Below are 20,095 nucleotides of genomic sequence, written 5' to 3'. Positions count from 1 at the left end.
CAGTTGTGCGTACCTTCAAACGTAGGCTAGCTGTAACGTCAAAGTTCAGGTAAAGGTGCACGTATTTGTCATTGTACAGTGTGCACTGTACAGCGAAATGGGTCTTCCGCATTTAACCCATCTGTGGTAGTGAACACACACTCACACAGCTAGGGGCAGTGAGTACACACACACACACCCAGAGCGGTGGGCCAACTCCAGCGCCCGGGGAGCAGAGAGGGTAAAGGGCTTTGCTCAAGGGCCCAACAGTGGCAGCTTGCCAAGCCTGGGAATCGAACCCACAACCCTGTTATCGATATCCCGGCGCTCTAACCGCTGAGCCGCCACTGCCCTCGCATTACTAAATAAAAAAAGGTTGCACCACACAAACCAGTATGTAAGTAGGAGCTAGTAGCCACTAAATATTACACATGTAAATGTACAAAATACGGACCATCTGGAGCGCTTCAAGCGGTAGAAATTACTTTCGATTTCAGTTCAGACGACATCAAACTATGCTAATAACCGACCTACTTTCTACCGACTTGCTGCACCAGTCAGCATAAACGTGTAACGAAGTGTTCAAAACGGTGTCTGCTTATCGGCGTCCGAAACTGCAGTGACGATATGTCTTAATGGATAATTAATTCAGTTAGTTATATTATACCAGTTATTATTTATTTATAGCTTTGTGATGTCAGGAATATCGTTGGGCTAAAATAGCACCAAAGCATACGCGGCTGCAACCAAAAAACATTAGCAGTCAATTTCTATATAGACTTTTGTGTCTTGTATGCATGTCATGCATGGCTATGTCTGCTATACTAGTATGCCTCTTGGAAGAAAAAACCCCCACATACATTGTATTAAAAACAGTTTTCTTAAAATTTGCACATTATAGAACATTTGCGAACAGAGTCTACTAAGGGTAGATTTAATGCTGACTGTTCGGCTCAAAGTCGGAAGAAAGTAGATCGGTTAATAGCATAGCATAGATAGAGCATAGATAGCAACACCATCATAGACTATAGCCTGTCTCTTAACACCCTGTCATCCCGCTTGAATCGTTCCGATTGAGCCATAATTTGGTGGGCGTCGGTTTTTGTCACAGTGTTTACAGTTTTTTTTTATAAAAAGCTGGAAATGTTAAAACCATAAAGAGTACAGAGTTAAACCAATTATTTTAACAACGAAAATACGGCAGCCCCCCTCCCCTTGCCTGGCAAAATGGTATGATCCAGCTTCTCTTTCTCTCAGTGCAGCATCGCGCAAACACATGGTGCGTCAGTGCTATATTTGTCTGGTGTCGTATGTTTAGTTTTGCAAAGGGGTACTTTTGTACTTTATTACTCAGAACCAACACATTGCAGTCATTATCAGCAGTCCATATTTCTAATGCACTCTTTATTCTGGTATTATTAGCTAGGAGTGACTATCTGACGTTTTTCTTAAGTTAGCAGGCTAATGAAACAGGTGGTCTGTTTACTGTTTAAAAAGGAGTGAGAGAAGCTATAGCTGCTTTGTGTTCAGGAGAGAGAGTAAGGCCAACACGATCTTGATCATATGCTCAGAATCTGTTGATAATCGTAATAATATTGATAACTGATTATTAGAATTGGTGTGTCTGATCTAAATTATTCTGTCATGTCTTGAATTTCTCTCATTCTCATCTGGTCACCCTAGCCCAAAGAAGCTCAACATTCAATGAGAAAAATCTGTTAATTTGATATGGATCTATATAATCTAGATGAAATATGCATTGTTTGGTTGTTGCATTTGATAATTGGTTAGCAGCTCAAAGAGGGAGGAATGAGAATAGAGAGAGGGGGAGAGAAAGAGAAGAGAATAGAAGTCAAGAACCAGGTGAGTAAACTGACAGTTAATGCTATTAAGGAACACATAGTTATAATGTCAAGGCAGCATTGTTTTTTCTACTGTACAGACTGCAGTAGAGTCCACAATCTCCTGTTTTCAAATGTGGATTCTCACCAACCCTTTATCGTACACTGATGTGGTGATGGTGTGTTAGTGTGTATTGCATCGGTATGAGTAGATCAGACACAGAAGAGCTGCTGATATTTTTAAACAGACTGAAAACAGTGGTCCAACTAAAACTATCCAGCCAACAGTGTCTCACGGGCACCATCCTGTGACCACTGATGAAGAACTAGAAGATGATCAACACAAGCAACAGATGAAGCAGCAGATGAGCCTCTGTTTCTAATTTTACATCTACAAAGTGGACCAACAAAGTATATGCATATTAAAGATGGACAGTGAGGTAATGTGGTGTTTAAAACCTCCAACAGCTCTTCTGTGTCTGATCTACTTGAACCAGCACAGCATACACTAACACACCCTCACCACACCAGTGTCACTGCAGTGCAGAGAATAATCCACCACCAAAATAATGTCTGCTCCGTGGTGGTCCTGTGAGGGTCCTGATCATTAAAGAACAGGTGAGAGGAGGATAATAAAGTATACATATTAACAGATGAACTACAGTCTGTAATTGTAGAATTACAAAGTGCACCTGTATTATAAGTGGAGCTGATAATAGACAATGAGTGTAGATACAAGATCTGTAAGTGACCTAATGAGTGACCAGCCTACAATCGCGTAGGTGTAAATATTTAGTGACTACTAGCTCCTATGTGCATAGAAGTTTGTTTGGTGCAACATGTTTTAATATAGTAGTTATGATGATATAACGTTAGTAAGGGTTGAAGGCATGCTCACAACAGGTGCATTTGGGCTCAGGAGACAAATTCATAGCAACTGTTGAAGAAAACTTTCTAGCTGCTAAGGACAAAATTCACAATTTACAATTAAACTCCCTTCTAAATTCAGCCAACATCGTTTTTATCATTTTCACTTATCCTTTCATTACATGAATCATTCATTACCATGAAATCATATAGTAAGCTTAAAGCCATATGCGTAAGCCACAGAGGTTTAGGGATTCTATTCTGTGAAGTGATAAAACTGGAACTATGGGCCTATGGATCAGCAGGAGAAGATTAATTCAATTAATTATCAGGAAATCCTAGGAGAAAAACGTGATGTCTGTGAGAAAGCCAAAGCTAGGGCATCACTGGACCTTTCTACAGGACAATGATCTCAAGCATCAAGCTTGGTTTTAGGAGAAATCCTCTTTGGTGGTATTTGAGAAAGGCGGTTGCAACACCCAAACACAAGAATATTAGTAAACACAAGGCCATTGCCTATGGGGAGTGGACTAAGATTTCTCATGTACACAGCCAAAAACTGGTGTCTGGCTATGTGTCATGTTTGCAGCAAGTCAAAACTGCAAGAGGTGCTCTCCTTAGTTCTAAAGATGCTTGTCGTGAAAGGGGTTAAATAATTTTGAAAGTGCAGTAGAAATCAAATGTGGCATTTTGTGTTGAATTTTTTGTGTTGAGAAAATATTTTTTATATTAGTTGTGTTGAACTATTGGGTTGTTCTTGTTTTTGTTTTGTTTTTTCATTTCATTTTCATTTTCTTTTATTTCTCTCTTTTTGTCTGTTAAAATATGCTAAGCTGTGTGTACATCATTCTGAATTCATTCTTTTTTTCAAAGCACCATGAAATGTAAGTTCTTTTTTTCCTTTGTTTGGAATTCTTGTTTTTAGTATTGTAAATTGTAAATGCAACAAGATTTATTTAGCTGATATTGGCTGTTCTATTTCTTCATGTGTAACACTTCACTTGTAATAAACTTCTATTGTAGTACATTGTTGTACACAATAATAGATAAGTAAAAACGGTTTAGAGCACAGCCATAGAGGTTAATGTGGACTGTAAAAAAATGCTAATATAATGTAGGAGTGAAAATCAAACACTTGGTAAAAATAAATGAACGATTGAAAGATAATGCCATAATGGTCTGACTAGCAGTCAGCTACTTATTATTGCACAATTAATTTACTGGTTCCTGTTGTTTACAGCTTATAGCATATAGTTATTTCTCATTCTGATGACACCCACAGTGTACACCAAGTATTGTAATGTAATGTATTGCAACAACAATAAAATAACACAGTATAGATACACTTTTCAAGATAACAATAATGCACAACAACTACCACACCCCACTTCTCTTTTGCTGTCATGAGTCAAACCTCTATTTTAGTGTTCATCTTAGTTTATTCATGGAAAACCTGTTCACAACAATAATAAGTTCACAAGTTCACTTGTTTTATTTCCTTGAATGTATTTTTCAGTCATTTTTCAGGTTCTCTAATTCTAATCATTTATAGGACACATCGATCCACCATCACATTAAAACCACTGACAAGTGAAGTGAATAACACCCCTTCAGAGGTTACAATTGTTAAGGGGTGGAATATTTCCTCAGCTATCAGAATCTGAGCTGTTGGCACTGAGCAGGATTATGGATTATGTTTGCATCACAAGAGTATTTTCTGCACATTATGACAGACTGTGGCACTGGCTTGTGTGAATACATCTCTACAGCAACAGATTAACTAGGTAATCCCATGGCCCTAGTGTCTCTGTCTTTATGAGGGGCGCTGTAATTAGCAGCCTAATTAGTGATATTATTTACATAACGGGAGAAAACCATCATCTGGGAGACTTTCACAGTTCAACCTGTCACAGATTTAAGCAAAACAGTAACTTTAAACTCAAGCTGAACCCTGTTCAGTCAAACGCAAGGTTAAAAAGCTGCCTGGATCCTGGCTGAGTGCATTATTTTATTTTCTATTTGGAGACTGTCTAAATAAAATAATAAAAAGAGACAATACAATTCTGGAATGAAAATGAAACCGTGGAACGTAGGAACAATGCTGAAGGGAAGAACTGATTTGAGGGGATGAACTGTATTTACTTAATTCTCTTTTTTATTACATTTACATTCATATACTTTAATATGAAAGGTATGTCTCATTGAAGATTGGATGATAAGTAGTTACAACCAAACACACAGCTGCTAATGAAAACAGACTCTGGTCTGATGCTGAACAGTTTAAAGGTTTCTTAAGGACAAAGACAAGAAGGGATTTATTACAATTGAAAATATTGAGATTAATAATTAGTTTTAATATTCTAAGAATGATGTACAAAAGGGTTATTTGGAGTCAAAATGTAAAACTGAATCTTGACCTCAGAACTGAACTAAATACCTGGCGCAAATGATTTCATATTATCATTAACAATTGAACACAAAGCATGTTTTTTTCATTCTTTAACTCATTTTTAACTCTTATTTTTGCTGCATTGAAAAATGTTAAAAAAATCATTACAACCTTATTACTTACTAATAAATATTTACATTTTGTTGCAGCATAAATAGTTAACCCAAAAGAAAGACTTTACACATTGTCGTATTTTCCATGGACAATCACAGAGCAGCAATGGCAACCTACTTGTAAGAAGATTTTGTAACAAGTTTTTATAACAAAAACAACACCTTTCTGTATTATGTTACATTATGACATACAAATCTTAGCATCAAGATTCCATTTAAGCTGGAAACCATTTAAGAACAGTTGGACTATGTGAAAAAATGAAAAGAAAAAAAAAATTAATCAAAGTTATAAAGCTAGCCATGCTAGCTATGTAACAAGCCAAATATTAAAGGTAAGGAGGGTTTTAAACAGTGAGTCCCTCAGTGTTCCAGTGTTTCATCTGGACAATTACTGAAACATTTTCCAAGGAAAACACTGAAGTATGTCTTCACTGTCAGGCCCTCTTATTGCGCTCTCTTATTGCGTGTTGATTTGTGTTCATGTGTTTCACGTGGGACTGGGAGCATTTAAGGAGCTGGCTGCCGACTCCTCTGGGCCGTGAATTGATTCTCCATGCGTTGCTGGGGTGTTCATGTTGGCAAGTGTTCTGATCTGATTCGAGAGATATCTAAGTCTGGTTCTAGAGGCAAGTGCGTTGTGTTGCTTCCTGCTCATGCTCCTTGGCGACCCCAGCTCACGAGGCAGTCATGGCAGGTCAGGCAGCTGGCTCTTTTTGTTTACACAGAGCACTGCTCTGGTTCTCTGTTCTAGTTACCCCTGTATCCCAAGCTAGGCTTGTGGCTTTCATTTGTCACCCTCATTAGTTTACCTTTTTATTGTATCCTTCTCATCCCCTGTTGCTCCCAGCTCCTCCCAGTCCCAGGTTTGTTGTTTTCACTGTCTTGTTCAGACAGACAGTGTCTGTTTTCACTGTCTTGCTCTGGATTGGGCCACTGCCACCTGGGAGGAACTTCACAAAATGCCCTTCTCGAAGTATATCAAACATTTCAAAGAGGTGTTTCAACACCCCCGAGAAGGGCTCATGAAGGACGACCTCCTTCTGCGGCTGGAACAGGGCAACCATTCTGCCCGCTCTGGTGGCCCTGTTCCGCAATGGGATGAGCCCCCATCTGCAGCGAGAGTTGGCATGCCGATGCGAGTACCTTGAGCTGGATGAGCGCATTGCACTCGCTATTCAGCTCGACCAACTCTTGGGTCGCCCTACCTCCACCTGGACCCATAGTCCCGGTGGGCCCGCAGTAGGTACTAGGGGTACCACCTGTCCCATTGCCCATCACCCTGTCCCGCTTCATAGTCTGACTACGCAGCCTGCAGCCACCTCCTCGGTGGTACCACCAGTCAACGAACCCATGGAGGTGGTCACTTGTCACCTCACTCCCAAGGAGCGCAGAAGAAGAGGACACGAGGGACTGAGAGGGGATCAGCAAAGTGACTGCAGGAGGCGCCGACGTGGAGGCTCTTGCCTGATCACCGGAGAGTGTGAGGAGGAGTCTCCTCGCACTAATGCGGTGAGTGTACCCGTCCAGGGGTTGGTAGCACGGTCGATCATATTGCCTGTGACAGTCACCTACCAAAACCAGACTTGTATCGGTTCAGCGCTGATCGACTGTGGTGCGGAGGGCAACTTCTTGTGAGCAGATATTATGGACCAGCTCAACATCCCAGTCGAGCCGCTCAAGAGACATCTCTGCATCACTGCCCTGGACGGGCACCCTATGGGTCCTAGACCCATCACCCACGTCACCACTAAGGTGAAAGTGGCTGCCAGCTTCCTCCACAAAGAGGAGTTTTCCCTGCTAGTTCTCCCATTCTCTGATTATGCCATGCATCTTAGTTTGCCTTGGCTGAGCCAACACAACCCCCACATTTTCTGGCCCGAACGGGAAAACGTGTCCTGGTCCCCGTATTGTCATGTGTGCTGTTTGCACCTAGTCCTAACCCTAACCCTAACCCTAACCTAACCTGTAGAGAGCCCCGAACCCGAGGTTCAGGTCATCCTGCCCCCAGAGTACGTAGATCTGCAGGATGCCTTTAGTAAGACCCAGGCTACTAAGCTTCCAAGCTTCATAGCGCCCATCGCCCCTATGATTGTGCCATAGACCTATCTGTATGTTGTATGTACACACAGGGTGTGTACATACAACATACAGATAAATTCAGAAGTGTGAAATTGTCTGTTTTTTTTCACTAACCAGTGAGAATACTATCTACATGCACTCCAATGGTTAGATATTAGCCTAACGAGGACTGCTAGTCCTGCTAGTCAGATGTGGTCATTTAATTAAGTCAAATTAATTAACACAGGCCATGAAGTCTACCTTAGTCTACCTAAGCTTAAAAGCTATAAAATATGTGGTATGTCAGGCCCTCGTTATCGTGCCCTCCCTCGGGATGATCCCGAGCTGCCACCCACAGGCCCATATAAGGACTTCCTGTTTGTTTCTGTTCAGTTGAGTTGATTCATGTTCATTTGTGTTGATTCATGTTCATTTGTGTTGGTTCACGATTCATTGTCTGTTCATATGTTTCACCTGGGACTGGGAGTACTTAAGGAGTGTTGTTCCCTTGGTTTTATGGCCATGAATTTACTCTACTGGAATCTCTGTAACGCTCGGGGATTCCTGGCGTGTTCAGGTCAGCTCTAGTTTTGTGGTCCATGTTTAGGAGAGATTCTCCGTTCGACTCAAGGTACGTTCGCTTCCGGCTCAGGTTCCAAGGCGACCCAAGTTCTAGGCAGTACTCTGCATGTTCAGCTTAGGTCAGCCCAGCTACCCCTGTTTGTTTACAGAGCCCAGCTCTGTCCTCAGTTTGTTTACACCCCCTTGTTTCACTCTCGTTCAGATCCCTGCTCCTCCCAGTCCCAGGTTTGTTTTGTTCGCCATCTGTTTTGGTTCTGTTCATGGTTTTGCCCACATTGCTGCACTTCACTTTTCATATCGCTTTTGTTTTGTATTTGGTTAATAAGGTATCTGATTTTTTATCTCTGTGAGTGTTCATCCGTTCAGTTCTGGCCTTACACGCCATGACATGGTACAGGCCCTTTTGGCCTGACTATTTGAGATGTTAAGGCTTTGATCACTTCACTGTGAGGAGAGTAACTGAATATTAATAAATTAATAGAATCAACTGTTCCCAAATGTCGCTGCGTCCGAATAGATTACCAAAACATACTTTCTGGTTGACCTAAAAACTGCCTTACTCCAGCATAAATCATGGGAATATTTTAACACAATGCTCACCCACTTCTGGTTTAGAACCTGAATACAGATACATAGATATATGTTGGCACTGCCTTACATCCTGATTTCACTGACATTTTGCTGTACTTTCTGCAGTACTGCATGTCTAATGACAGCTGTATAACATGAATTTTTGAATTACATGTTATAGTCAAGTGAAAATGCTGATGACTATATCAAGCTGTTTTAACCTAAAAAGTAACCAGCAATACAATTTTAAGGTTTTATGTTACCTTTTATGTTTACATCAGCATCGGCAGCAGTTGTCAAACATAAAATATTAGATATTGGGATCAGCCTAAAATTACCATACTGGTTATTCCCTAAAGTTGATTAAACTGTAAATGGAAACTTTAGTTTTGTTGTTTTAAAAACGTACCACCATATAAACCACCACTGTATCCTATAAAAAAAATCTACATTTTGTGAACCATTACACATCTACTGAAGGTACAAATATTTGCTATAAACCAAGGAGACATTTATATTGCCCTTTATTGTGTCTATATTTTAAACAGTCTTTCAAATAGTCCGAAAGAAACCAACAAGACCACGGAGACCAGCTTGACAAGTCTCAATAAAAAACAATACAACAATTCACATTTTCCTTCCTGCCTGATTCTTTCATTCATTCTTCTCTGCGCTGTCTTTCTCTCAGACTTTCACCTCTACCCTCTTTGTTGGGTCAACAAACCACAGAACCCCCATCTCACTTTCTACAAAAGCCTCACTAATGCTTTCACCTCGTTTAGGTCACTTTCCCAAGAGCCCCTCTCCCCTGTTCCAAAAGTGAAAAAAAAGAAAAGAAGTGTTTTAGGACAGGACACCATCTGTCCTCCATCATAAAGGGTTGTGGACATGGGGTGAATGTGTGTGTGTGTCTGTGTGTGTATGTGCATGCATATGCTTTTCTGTGAAAACATGATTGAAAGAATGAAAGCAAAGACGTTGGAGGTAAGAGATCTGTGTGTATCTGGCCTTATCTCTGTCTTTGTTTGCAGTAGACTGAGAATGTATGTGTGTATATATGAGAGAGGGAGAAAGAGAGTGTCTGTATGTGATATTAGCGGACCCCCCTCTGGCTGAGATCCCCTACAAAGCTGCACCTTGCAGCTGCGACCCGCATGACCCCGTGGTGCCATGGCAACTGCAGGCCCCCCAACCTGCCCTTAGTGGCTGGTCTGTGTGTGCCTGAGAAAAGACAGATTAAAGAGTGATTCAGTCCAGCCTCACCATGCAAACCTGATCCAGAGCGTAAGAGACTGCAATGTTATCAGCATTACTGCACAGCCTTTTTCATTGCACATTGTTACTTATCGCTTTAGATGCCATAGGGTTCGTTTACCATACCTTATCATAATTTTTCAGGAAAATGTGAAATAGCCCTAATACTATCACACAGTGGAAAACTTCTTTATCAGCTGATATCAAAGCATCTGAAATGTCTCAGTCATAACAAAATGTTTGCATCTTAAAAAGGAAAAATATAATTAAAAAAACAAAATTGCAAAAGTATCAATAAAAGTTAAAGAACTATCAATGGAAAAGCCAATTATTAAAGGTAAACCCCCCAGTGATTATTAAGATCAAATCAAATCAAATTCATTTGTATAGCACTTTTTACAACTGTTGTTGTCACAAAGCAGCTTTACACAATCAGTAATTAGTAAAAAGACAAGAAATCATCAACATAAGAAGACATGAAAACCTAAGACCTCCAGTGAGCAAGCCAACGGCGACAGTGGCAAGGAAAACCTCCCTCAGAGCTGAAGAAAGAAACCTTGGGAGAAACCAAGACTCACAAGGGGGACCCATCCTCCTCTGGTCAACACTATGTATGAATTATTGTTATGTTACCAAATCACCTAAACTGTTGGTGTGCATTCTTAATCATAATATAATAATCGTGGTGTAGTATAACTTAATATAGTCATGGCAGTGCTGGTAAGAGCAATGAGAGTAATGATAGTTAATAGTGGTAGTATTAATAGTGGCAAATGTCCATCAGGGAGGGGAGAGGGCAGCCAATGATCTTCTGTGCTGCCTTTACTACTCTCTGATGCCTCTTCCTGTCTGCCATGGTGCAGCAGCTGTTCCACACATACAGTATGTCAGCAGGCTCGCAATGGACGAGCGGTAAAAGGTCCGCAGCAGGTTGGAATCCAGCTTATGCTTCCTGAGCCTTCTTGATAACTGTTGCAATGTTGTCCTTCCAGGAGATGTCATTGGAGATAAGAACCCCAAGAAACAGGAAGGTGTGGACCCTCTCATACACATACTCACCGTAGATGTCTGAAGTCGACAATGATCTCCTTGGTTTTCTTGGTGTTCAGCCAAGGCTGCCACCAGGCTGCCAACTTCAGGACCTCCTTTCTGTAAGCTGCCTCGCTTCCTTTTGAGATGAGTCCGACCACCATGGTATCGTCAGCGAACTTGGCGATGAGGTTGTTGTTGTGGACCGGAGTCATGGGTGTACAGACAATAAAGGAGGGGGCTCAGCACACAGCCTTGTGGGGAGCTGGTGTTCAACGTGTGAGTGGAGGAAAGATGGGGGCTAAGTCTCACAGTCTGGGGCCGGCTGGTGAGAAAGTCCTTTATCCAGGCACATGTGAGAGGAGGGAAGCCAAGAGTTTCCAGTTTGATGATTAGAATGTCCGGGATGGTTGTATTGAAAGCTGAACTGCAATCCACAAAGAGCATCCACACGTAACTCTGCTGCTGCTCCAGGAGGCTCAGCACGGAGTGGAGAGCTATGGCGATGGCGTCCTCTGTGGATCTGTTTGCGCGGTATGGGGGTCGTAGTCTGGGGAAAGATAATTACATTTATGGCATTTAGCAGATGCTCTTATCCAGAGCGACTTACTAAAGTGCTTCACTATTTACTAAGAATAACCTAAGCTACTTCATAATTATTGAAGTGAGGGCCACTGGACGATAATCATTTAGGCTGGAGAGGGGAGACTTCCCCTCTTGTGGGTGATTTCAGGCAGGGCGGGATGACTGCTTGTGCCAGAGAAAGGTTGAAGATTCTGGTGAAGATAGGTACTCCGTCTGGGCCGGCAGCCTTTTTGGGGTTCGCTGCCAGGAGAACCCGTCTAACATTGTGCTCCTGTACAGTGAGTGGAGTGGTACAGGAGCCGGGTGGGGATGGGGCAGAGCTGGGATGGTGCAGAAAGGTGGGGGCAGGGCTGGAGCAGATGAGTGCTGCAGAGATGTTTCAAAACGAGCAAAGAAGCAATTTTGCTCCTCTGCCAGCGAAGCACTCCAGTCTCCTGTTGTTGTATTACAGCCTCTGTAATTTGTGATGTCTTGTTTGCTCTGCCACACCTCCTGTGTATTGTTGCTGGACAGGTGGGACTTTATGCTTCTCTTATTTCCGCCTTGGCTTTTTTTTTTTAAATACCTCTATTTAGGTCAGCTCAAGCAGCACTGTACAGAGTTCTGCATCTGACGAGAGAGTCTGTAAGTGTCTGAGAGGTCTGAAAAAATCCAGGAAATCACATTGTAGGATTTTTAAAGAATTTATTTATAAATTATGGTGGAAAATAAGTGTTTGGCCAATAACAAAAGTTCAACTCAATACTTTGTAACATAACCTTTGTTGGCAATGACAAAGGTCAAACGTTTCCTGTAAGTCTTCACTAGGTTTGCACACACTGTATTTTGGCCCATTCCTCTATGCAGATCTTTTCTAGAGCAGTGATGTTTTGGGGCTGTCGCTGGGCAACACAGACTTCCAACTCCCTACACAAATTTTCTATGGGGTTGAGGTCTGGAGACTGGCTAGGCCACTCCAGGACCTTAAAATGCTTTTTACAGAGCCACTCCTTCGTTGCCCGACCGGTGTGTTTGGGATCATTGTCATGCTGGAAGACCCAGCCACGTTCCATCTTCAATGCTCTCTGATGAAAGGAGGTTTTGACTTGAAATCTCACGATACATGGCCCCGTTCATTCTTCCCTTAACATGGATCGGTTGTCCTGTCAACTTATCAATGGTCTTCTATGTCGTTTTTTAATTATTTTTTTACAATTGCTCCCACAGTTGATTTATTCACACCAACCTGTTTGCCTATTGTAGATTCACTCTTCCCAACCTGGTGCAGGTCTATAGTTTTCTTTCTGGTGTCCTTCGAAAGCTCTTTGGTCTTGGCCATGGTTAAGTTTGGAGGCTGACTGTTTGAGGCTGTGGCCAGGTGTCTTTTATGCAGATAAAAAGGTCAAACAGGTGCCTTTAATACAGGTAACAAGTGAAGGGCAGAAGAGCTTCTTTAAGAAGTTACAGGTCTGTGAGAGCCAGAAATCTTGCTTGTTTGTGGGTGACCAAATACTTATTTTCATAAATAATCCTACAATGTGATTTCCAAGTTTTTTTTCCCCTCTTTTTGTCTCTCATAGTTGAAGTGTACCTATGATGAAAACTACAGACCTCTCTCATCTTTCTTAGTAGGAGAACTTGCACAATCAGTGGCTGACTAAATACTTTTTTGCCCCACTGTACATTGGTGTTGGGTGAAACATACACAGCCATGATGAACACTACTGTTAACTTTCTTAGAGTAAGAAACCAGCACCCTGTGATGAGTAAGTAATCTTGGTTCAATGGTTCATAATATGTAATAAGATATTGCAGGCCATGTAGGGCTTTGTATGTTAATAGAAGATTTTTTTTGTCAATACGAAAATGAACTTAGAGCCGATGTAGCGCTGATAGAACTGAACTGATATCAAATGTTCTAGTTTTAGTAAGGAATCTGGCCGCAGCATACAATGACAGGGCTAGCTTCCTCAAGCCCATACTTGAGTGAAATGAGTTAAGCTCACTCACGTGAACAAGCCCCTAACAGATCCCTATGGTACAATACGACCTTAGGTAAGCGAGTAGTCACGGTTCGGCAGATACACTAGAGTCCCTAGGCTACGGAGGTTAGCCTCTTCTACCTGAGGCCGTTGCATAGCCCAACGGATTCAGTCTGCACTACGACACACAAGATAAATTCTCGGCACTGGCTGCTGGCGATAGCCCTCCTTAAATATATCAGCCACAGGTGGAACGTATTAAACACGCGTGAATACAAACACATGAGTACAACATAACAGTGAAGCGTAAACTGAACATGACTGTCAACGTAAAAGTCCATTTCAAAAGAAGAGTCCATAATAAACATGACAACAAAGTCCTCATTAACGCGGGCGTGACATTATCAAAGGCTGCACTGAGGTCAAGTAGGGCTAATAATGACACATAACCTTGTTCTGAGCCAAGAAGGCTAGAACTAGTAATTTTTTTTTTCTAGTTCTGGCTGTGGAAGTGGGTAGAAGGCTTCCAGAGTTGAGTCCAACTTAAGAGTTGGCAGAATGTGAGACACAGGCTATTGTTTTGTTACCTTATTATTATATGTCTAATGTCTAACTTTATTATTGTTATAAGTCTATTAACTTTATAGTTACAATACATATATAGACATACATAGTACAACAAGTAGTGGAATGTATTTATAACTGTGTGGTCACATGAAACAATAAGGATACAAATCAAGGAAAGAATGTGTGAAATACAAGGATCAAAAACAAGATTAACAAAATAATATATATATATATATATATATATACAGTCATGCCCGAAAGTATTCATACCCCTGGCAAAGTTTGACTTAAATTTACTTTTATTTAACCAGAAGTTATATTTTTGCCTTGAAACGACACAGGCATCTCCCAGGAGATAACACGATCATGTACAAGAGGCATCATTGTGGGAAAAAGTATTTCTCAGCTTTTATACACATTTGAACAAAAAGTGGCATGTCCAAAATTATTCATACCCTTTGAAAACTGTCACAGTATATGGGAAAATCCAAAGTTCTATACCATTCCAAATAGTCCAAGCTGTTTTAAAGCATCCTAATTACCCTGATTCATTGGGAACAGCTGTTTTAATCAACTCAACAGGAGAAAAACAGCAGCTCTCTGCAGTTGGTTTGTGGACAGTCATGGCTAAGACAAAGGAGCTCACTAAGGACCTGCGGCTGTGCATTGTGGCCACTCACAAGTCAGGAAAGGGCTATAAAGCCATATCAAAATGTTTTCAAGTTCCAGTGGCTACAGTGCAAAGTATTATTAAAAAATACAAGAAGTTCCGCACTGTGGAAAATCTCAGAAGATGTGGTCGGAAGCCAAAAGTGACACCTGTGCTGGCCAGGAGAATAGTGAGAGAGGTGAAGAAAAATCCAAGGATCACCACCAAGGCCATCCTGGTGAATCTGGACTCTGCTGGTGGCGACATCTCAAGGCAGACAGTTCAACGGACACTGCACACTGCTGGGTTCCACGGACGCAGGCCAAGGAGGACACCACTTCTCCAGAAAAGGCACACAAAAGCCCGCTTGACCTTTGCAAATGCACATCTGGACAAAGAAGAAGACTTCTGGTGTTCTGTTTTATGGTCAGATGAAACAAAAATTGAATTGTTTGGCCACAATGATGTGTGCACCATTTGGCGTGAAAAAGGAGAAGCCTTCAACCCTAAGAACACCATCCCCACTGTCAAACATGGTGGTGGGAACCTAATGTTTTGGGGGTGTTTTTCAGCCAATGGACCAGGGAACTTGATCGCAGTAAATGGCACCATGAAAAAAGAGCAATACATCAAGATTCTCAACAACAACATCAGGCAGTCTGCAGAGAAACTTGGCCTTGGGAACCGGTGGACATTTCAGCACGACAACGACCCAAAACACACAGCCAAAGTGGTGAAGAAATGGTTAGCAGACAAAAACATTAATGTTTTGCAGTGGCCCAGCCAGAGTCCTGACTTGAATCCAATTGAGAATCTGTGGAGGGAGCTAAAGATCAGGGTGATGGCAAGGAGACCCTCGAACCTCAAAGAGTTGGAGCTCATCACTAAAGATGAATGGGCAAAAATACCAGTGGAGACATGCAAAAAGCTGGTCAGCAATTACAGGAAGCGTTTGATTGCTGTAATAGCCAATAAAGGCTTTTCTATTAATTATTGAGAAGGGTATGAATAATTTTGGACATGCCACTTTTTGTTCAAATGTGTATAAAAGCTGAGAAATATTTTTTCCCACAATGATGCCTCTTGTACATCATCGTGTTATCTCCTGGGAGATGCCTGTGTCATTTCCAGGCAAAAATATAATTTCTGGTTAAATAAAAGTAAATTTAAGTCAAACTTTGACAGGGGTATGAATACTTTCGGGCATGACTGTATATATATATATATATATTATACAAAATAAATATAGAAAGTGTGTATGTAAACATTTAATGTAAGAGATAAGGATGTAAAGTACAATGTGCAAAATGTGCATGAATTAAGTGCAACATAATGCTGGGAAATGAGCGGGAGTTACAAATATAATAATTAGGGATGCCCTCATATTGAATCAGAGTCTCTTAATATTCTCCTATTTGGCCAATAACAATCTTATTATTACAAACTTATTATCTTATTATTGTGTGTTTAATACAATATAATGTGCTTCACTTGTGTAGACTTTGTGTAGATATCTGTTGTTATCTGTTGACGATGCCAACACCCTATCCATTAATAGGCCTGAATCAGATCAGGACATCCCTATTAATAATTTTACAATGTACATCATATGAAAGTGTAGTATGTGTATAATGTATGTAAAAAAAACAACAACTACTACTCATCCTCTCTTTAGTCCCATACGATCTTTGTGGCCCAGCACCGCTTGTTGTAGGTCATGGGTCTTGTTCTGAATGATGCTCTCAGCTGATTGTACCTTTTGCTGGAGGGCCTATCTGTCCTGTTTGCAGCTGTTCCCAAACCAGGTTGCGATTGTCCCAATTAGGATGCTTTCAATGGTGCAGATGTAGAATTTCTACAGCACTTCGGAAGGCAGTCAAAGGCACTTGAGGTGGTAGGGACACTGATGGGCCTTCTTTGCCAAGGAGTTGATGTGGCTGGACCATGACAGGTCTTGCGAGATGTGATCTCCATGGTACTTGAAAAACTATTTCCACTGTAGCTCTATTAAGACTGATGGGCTCTTCTCCTTTTTCTTGCTACATTCCATTATCAAGCCCTTTGTCTTGTTGACATTGAGGAGGACATTACTGTCCTGGCACATGTTCTGTAGGTTTTTAATCATCTCCAGGTAGGCCCTTTCATCACTGTCAAAGATCAGGCCAACCACAACACTGTTGTCAGAAACTTTATAATGGTGGTAAAGCTGAAAGTGGCCATGTAGTCATAAATGTACAGTAAGTACAGCAGAGGACTCAGGACACAACCCTGGGGGACTTCAGTGCTGATAATGAGGGTGGATGAGACATATTTACCTACATGCACTGCTTGTTGTCTGTCCATCAGGAAGGATAGGCTACTGGACAATAGGGATTGAGGCAGACTGGCTGAGAATTCTTTGGAGCAGGAAAGATGACAAGTTTTTTAAAGCAACAACCAGTGTCAGAGAAGTATTGAAAATATCTGTAAATACCAAAGCCATCTGATCCGAGCAGGTTTTGAGCACTATACGGCAGATACCGGCTGGTCCCACTGACTTACGGGTATTTATTCCCTTTTTAGATCTCATTTCATGATGGTAAAGGACCACTGTTCTTTGACAAGCTCTGCACACACAACGTTAGCGTTGTTAGTGCTGCTTGCTGTAGCCTCTAAGCAATAGAAAGTGTTAATCTCATTTGGCAGTGATGTGTCCACATTCATAAATTCAGAGGGACTTGGTCCAGTAGTCTCTACTGGAACGATGACTCTAGGACACAAACACACCACGTCCCCTTGACTTCCCCAACAATGCCCTGTCTATGTGACGAACTCGGCTGGCTGAATGCTGTGGTCCAGTACCGCTGGGCTCAGCCACAACTATGTGAAGCAGAGGAGGTTACTCTGGAACTTGATCCTGGTTTGTATGCATAAAAGTTTGTAATGCTGGCATTGATGTTCCTAATTCCAGGTAATTCTTCAGTCACAATATTGAAAAGGTCAGGAGTCTCACTTTTTTCCCAGCTACTTTTACACACAGACCCACTAATACTGCATTCTACTGTACATAGCATAAAATCCCAAAACATTTAGAGCCATAACTATTTATAAGATTCCAATTGAATGCAAACAAACAAACTAAATGTTTAAAAATATGGAAGCTTATAAACAATATTAGATAAACAGATGCACATTCATTTGCAACCTTAATCTATAACTGTTTATATATTTGTGTAACTTTAAATTACGCTTTAGTTTTTATTTTACATTAATTTCATTTAAGAACATTTAAAATCAAACTGTTTTTTGGTTTCAGCAAAAATACTTTTGTGGTTGCGGCTTTTCATTCCAATCAAGCAGAAGTACAACTGATTAGTTTAGTCCTAGTCTTTAACCCCTTAATTACAAAAGTTATTTGAGGTGTGTTCCCACTTTTAGAATGAAAACCTGCAACCTCGCCAGATTGGTGACCAATGATCCAACTCCAAGTCCAACTTTTTACTTCTCTATATTTTAGCTAACATCATTGCCTATTGTCTTACAGGTTACTACTAATTAAACTCAAGGGATAATAGAAAAATTAAGAGTGATGTCCAGAGCTGGCAGCATAGCTAACACTTTACAAACTAGAAAAAAATAGATCATCATTTTTTGTTGCTTCATATGTGTTCTTTTGCTTTTGTTGATTAATTATGTTTTTGCATATGAGTTAAAAGTTTAAAGTAAAAATTTCAGTGTATCACAGTCTGATTAATCCGGAAGAGCATAATAACTGACATGTTTACACTAATCAATTCACTAATCAAAAAAGAAATGAACACAAACTGTATGGTGCCCGGTCCATTTTCTTGCAGTTTAAAGCAGAGATTATCACATTAAATCACATCAGTAGTTGTGAAGAATGCAGATCACTTTAATTATGATTACACTGTATGTTTTGGATACCCAAATTATGAATTTAAAGTCCACCCATTGCTGACACAGGTTTTTAAACACACACAAATGGCCACAGAAAAACAAAGAACAGGACACTCTGCTGCAGCTAATGCCAAAACCAAATGCCAGTGGTCTGGAGGGGGATAAAGCCATTTCTTAGTGGGATTGAGCTCCATACAGTTCCTATGGAATTAGTTGGAGTAGCAGACTTAATCCAACTGAAGTACCTGAACTCACTTCTGCTCTTGTGGCTCACAGTAGTGCTCCAAAATCCGGTGACAAGGTTTAGTTGCAGTTACTTCAGCAAAAGGAGGCCAAACAATTTGTAAATCCCTTGATTGTAGTAGAAACATTCGATGAGCCACAAACCTTTGACCATGGTGTACATCACTCTTTTTATTTAATTTTTTTGTTTGTTTTTTGGTTGTAGGATTTGTCTTACTGTTATTCATCTTTAACTTATTTTTTTACAAATTTAGAAACCACCTATGAAACTGTGGAGCACGAGTCTTGCTATCTGTGAAATCACACATGTTGTTTGTATTCTGAAAACATAATCACTCTACATTAACATGTGAGCCGTGATTGTCACACTACGGTGCGAATGGAACAATCATTGTTTTATGAGTTTAGCCTATGCATAAATGTGTGAGAGGTAGAGACAGACAGAATAAGAGTAAGGAGGGAAAGTGAGGAAAACCTTTGCTTTCTCCTGTTTGGTAAGGACTGCTATTTTAAAACATCCTAAATACATTTGGACAACTTACAGTGATTTGATAGAAGCCATAATGTATGTATTGACATATTTGAATATTATTTTACTAAATCTGTGTTTAATTTAGCCAGCCATAAGTATTAAAAAAAAACTTTTTATTACTGCATTTCCAGGGAGAACAGCAGTGACTACAAAACTGTGCCATAGTCATAAGCAGTGCCCCTCTGAATAAAACAAACAATACTAATTTAGGCTTAAAAAGCTTTCTCTCTCCATTGCTTAAATCTCTCTTGCATGCACAGAAATTCTTGTGTGTGTTGGTCCATAACATAATTCTGGAACATAGTGCTTTGTGTTGTCACCAAATGTTTGTTTGCGTATTTGCATTGCATTTGAAAGAGACTCACTACATTTTCTTAGGATGTATGTGAGTGCGTGTGTCCATGTGTTATGCCCTCCTTAAAAGGACACAGACTATATAGTTGATTTATTTGAATTTGTGGATGTGCATGTGTGTGCGCATATAAAAGGGTCCGTTAAAAGAGGGGGAAAAAGAGCCACTCTGCTCTTCCTATTGAACTTAACCTGCAGGCCAGATCAACGTGGCACAGCATGTGACAGAATGAGGGTACTCACTTATTACTCTGGAGTAAGAAAGCACGAGAGAGACAGAATGAGAGAGAGAGAGAGTGGGAGAAAGCTTGATAGACACTTATCGAAGGTCTCAAATGAATTACATGTCATATATCTGTCAGTCCCTTGTAAATACCTGTGTTTTTCAACAAGCTAACTAGCTAATTTAGACAACATGTTGAAAAACTTTAAGTATGAGCAGAGAGATTAGCTTTGGAGAAAAAAAAAATGAATGGTGGCTTATGTCTGTAGGTTTTGAAGGGTTTCCTTTTTACCAAATGTATTCTAGTACAGATTTTTACACTTGTAAAAATAAAATAGGCATCAA

General features: G+C 40.6%; 1 protein-coding gene across 4 annotated transcripts in view; it reads left to right on the top strand.

Moving 5' to 3' along the window:
- The first annotated feature begins 10,820 nt into the window (after window positions 1–10,820).
- Window positions 10,821–20,095, top strand: part of ngs (notochord granular surface) — a 66,033-nt gene continuing 56,758 nt past the window's right edge. For 3 of the 4 annotated variants that reach the window (XM_072672710.1, XM_072672708.1, XM_072672711.1), the window contains exon 1: window positions 10,821–10,864. The gene's annotated coding sequence lies outside the window, so the exon portion shown is untranslated. Of the gene's footprint in view, window positions 10,865–11,220; window positions 11,277–20,095 lie in introns of those variants that run through there. The other variant, XM_072672709.1, reaches the window with a different exon arrangement.

Source organism: Salminus brasiliensis, chromosome 2, assembly GCF_030463535.1.
Source record: "Salminus brasiliensis chromosome 2, fSalBra1.hap2, whole genome shotgun sequence".
NCBI lineage: Eukaryota > Metazoa > Chordata > Actinopteri > Characiformes > Bryconidae > Salminus > Salminus brasiliensis.
Note: the sequence above shows the minus strand (reverse complement) of the source record. Positions and strands in the feature narration are given on the sequence as shown.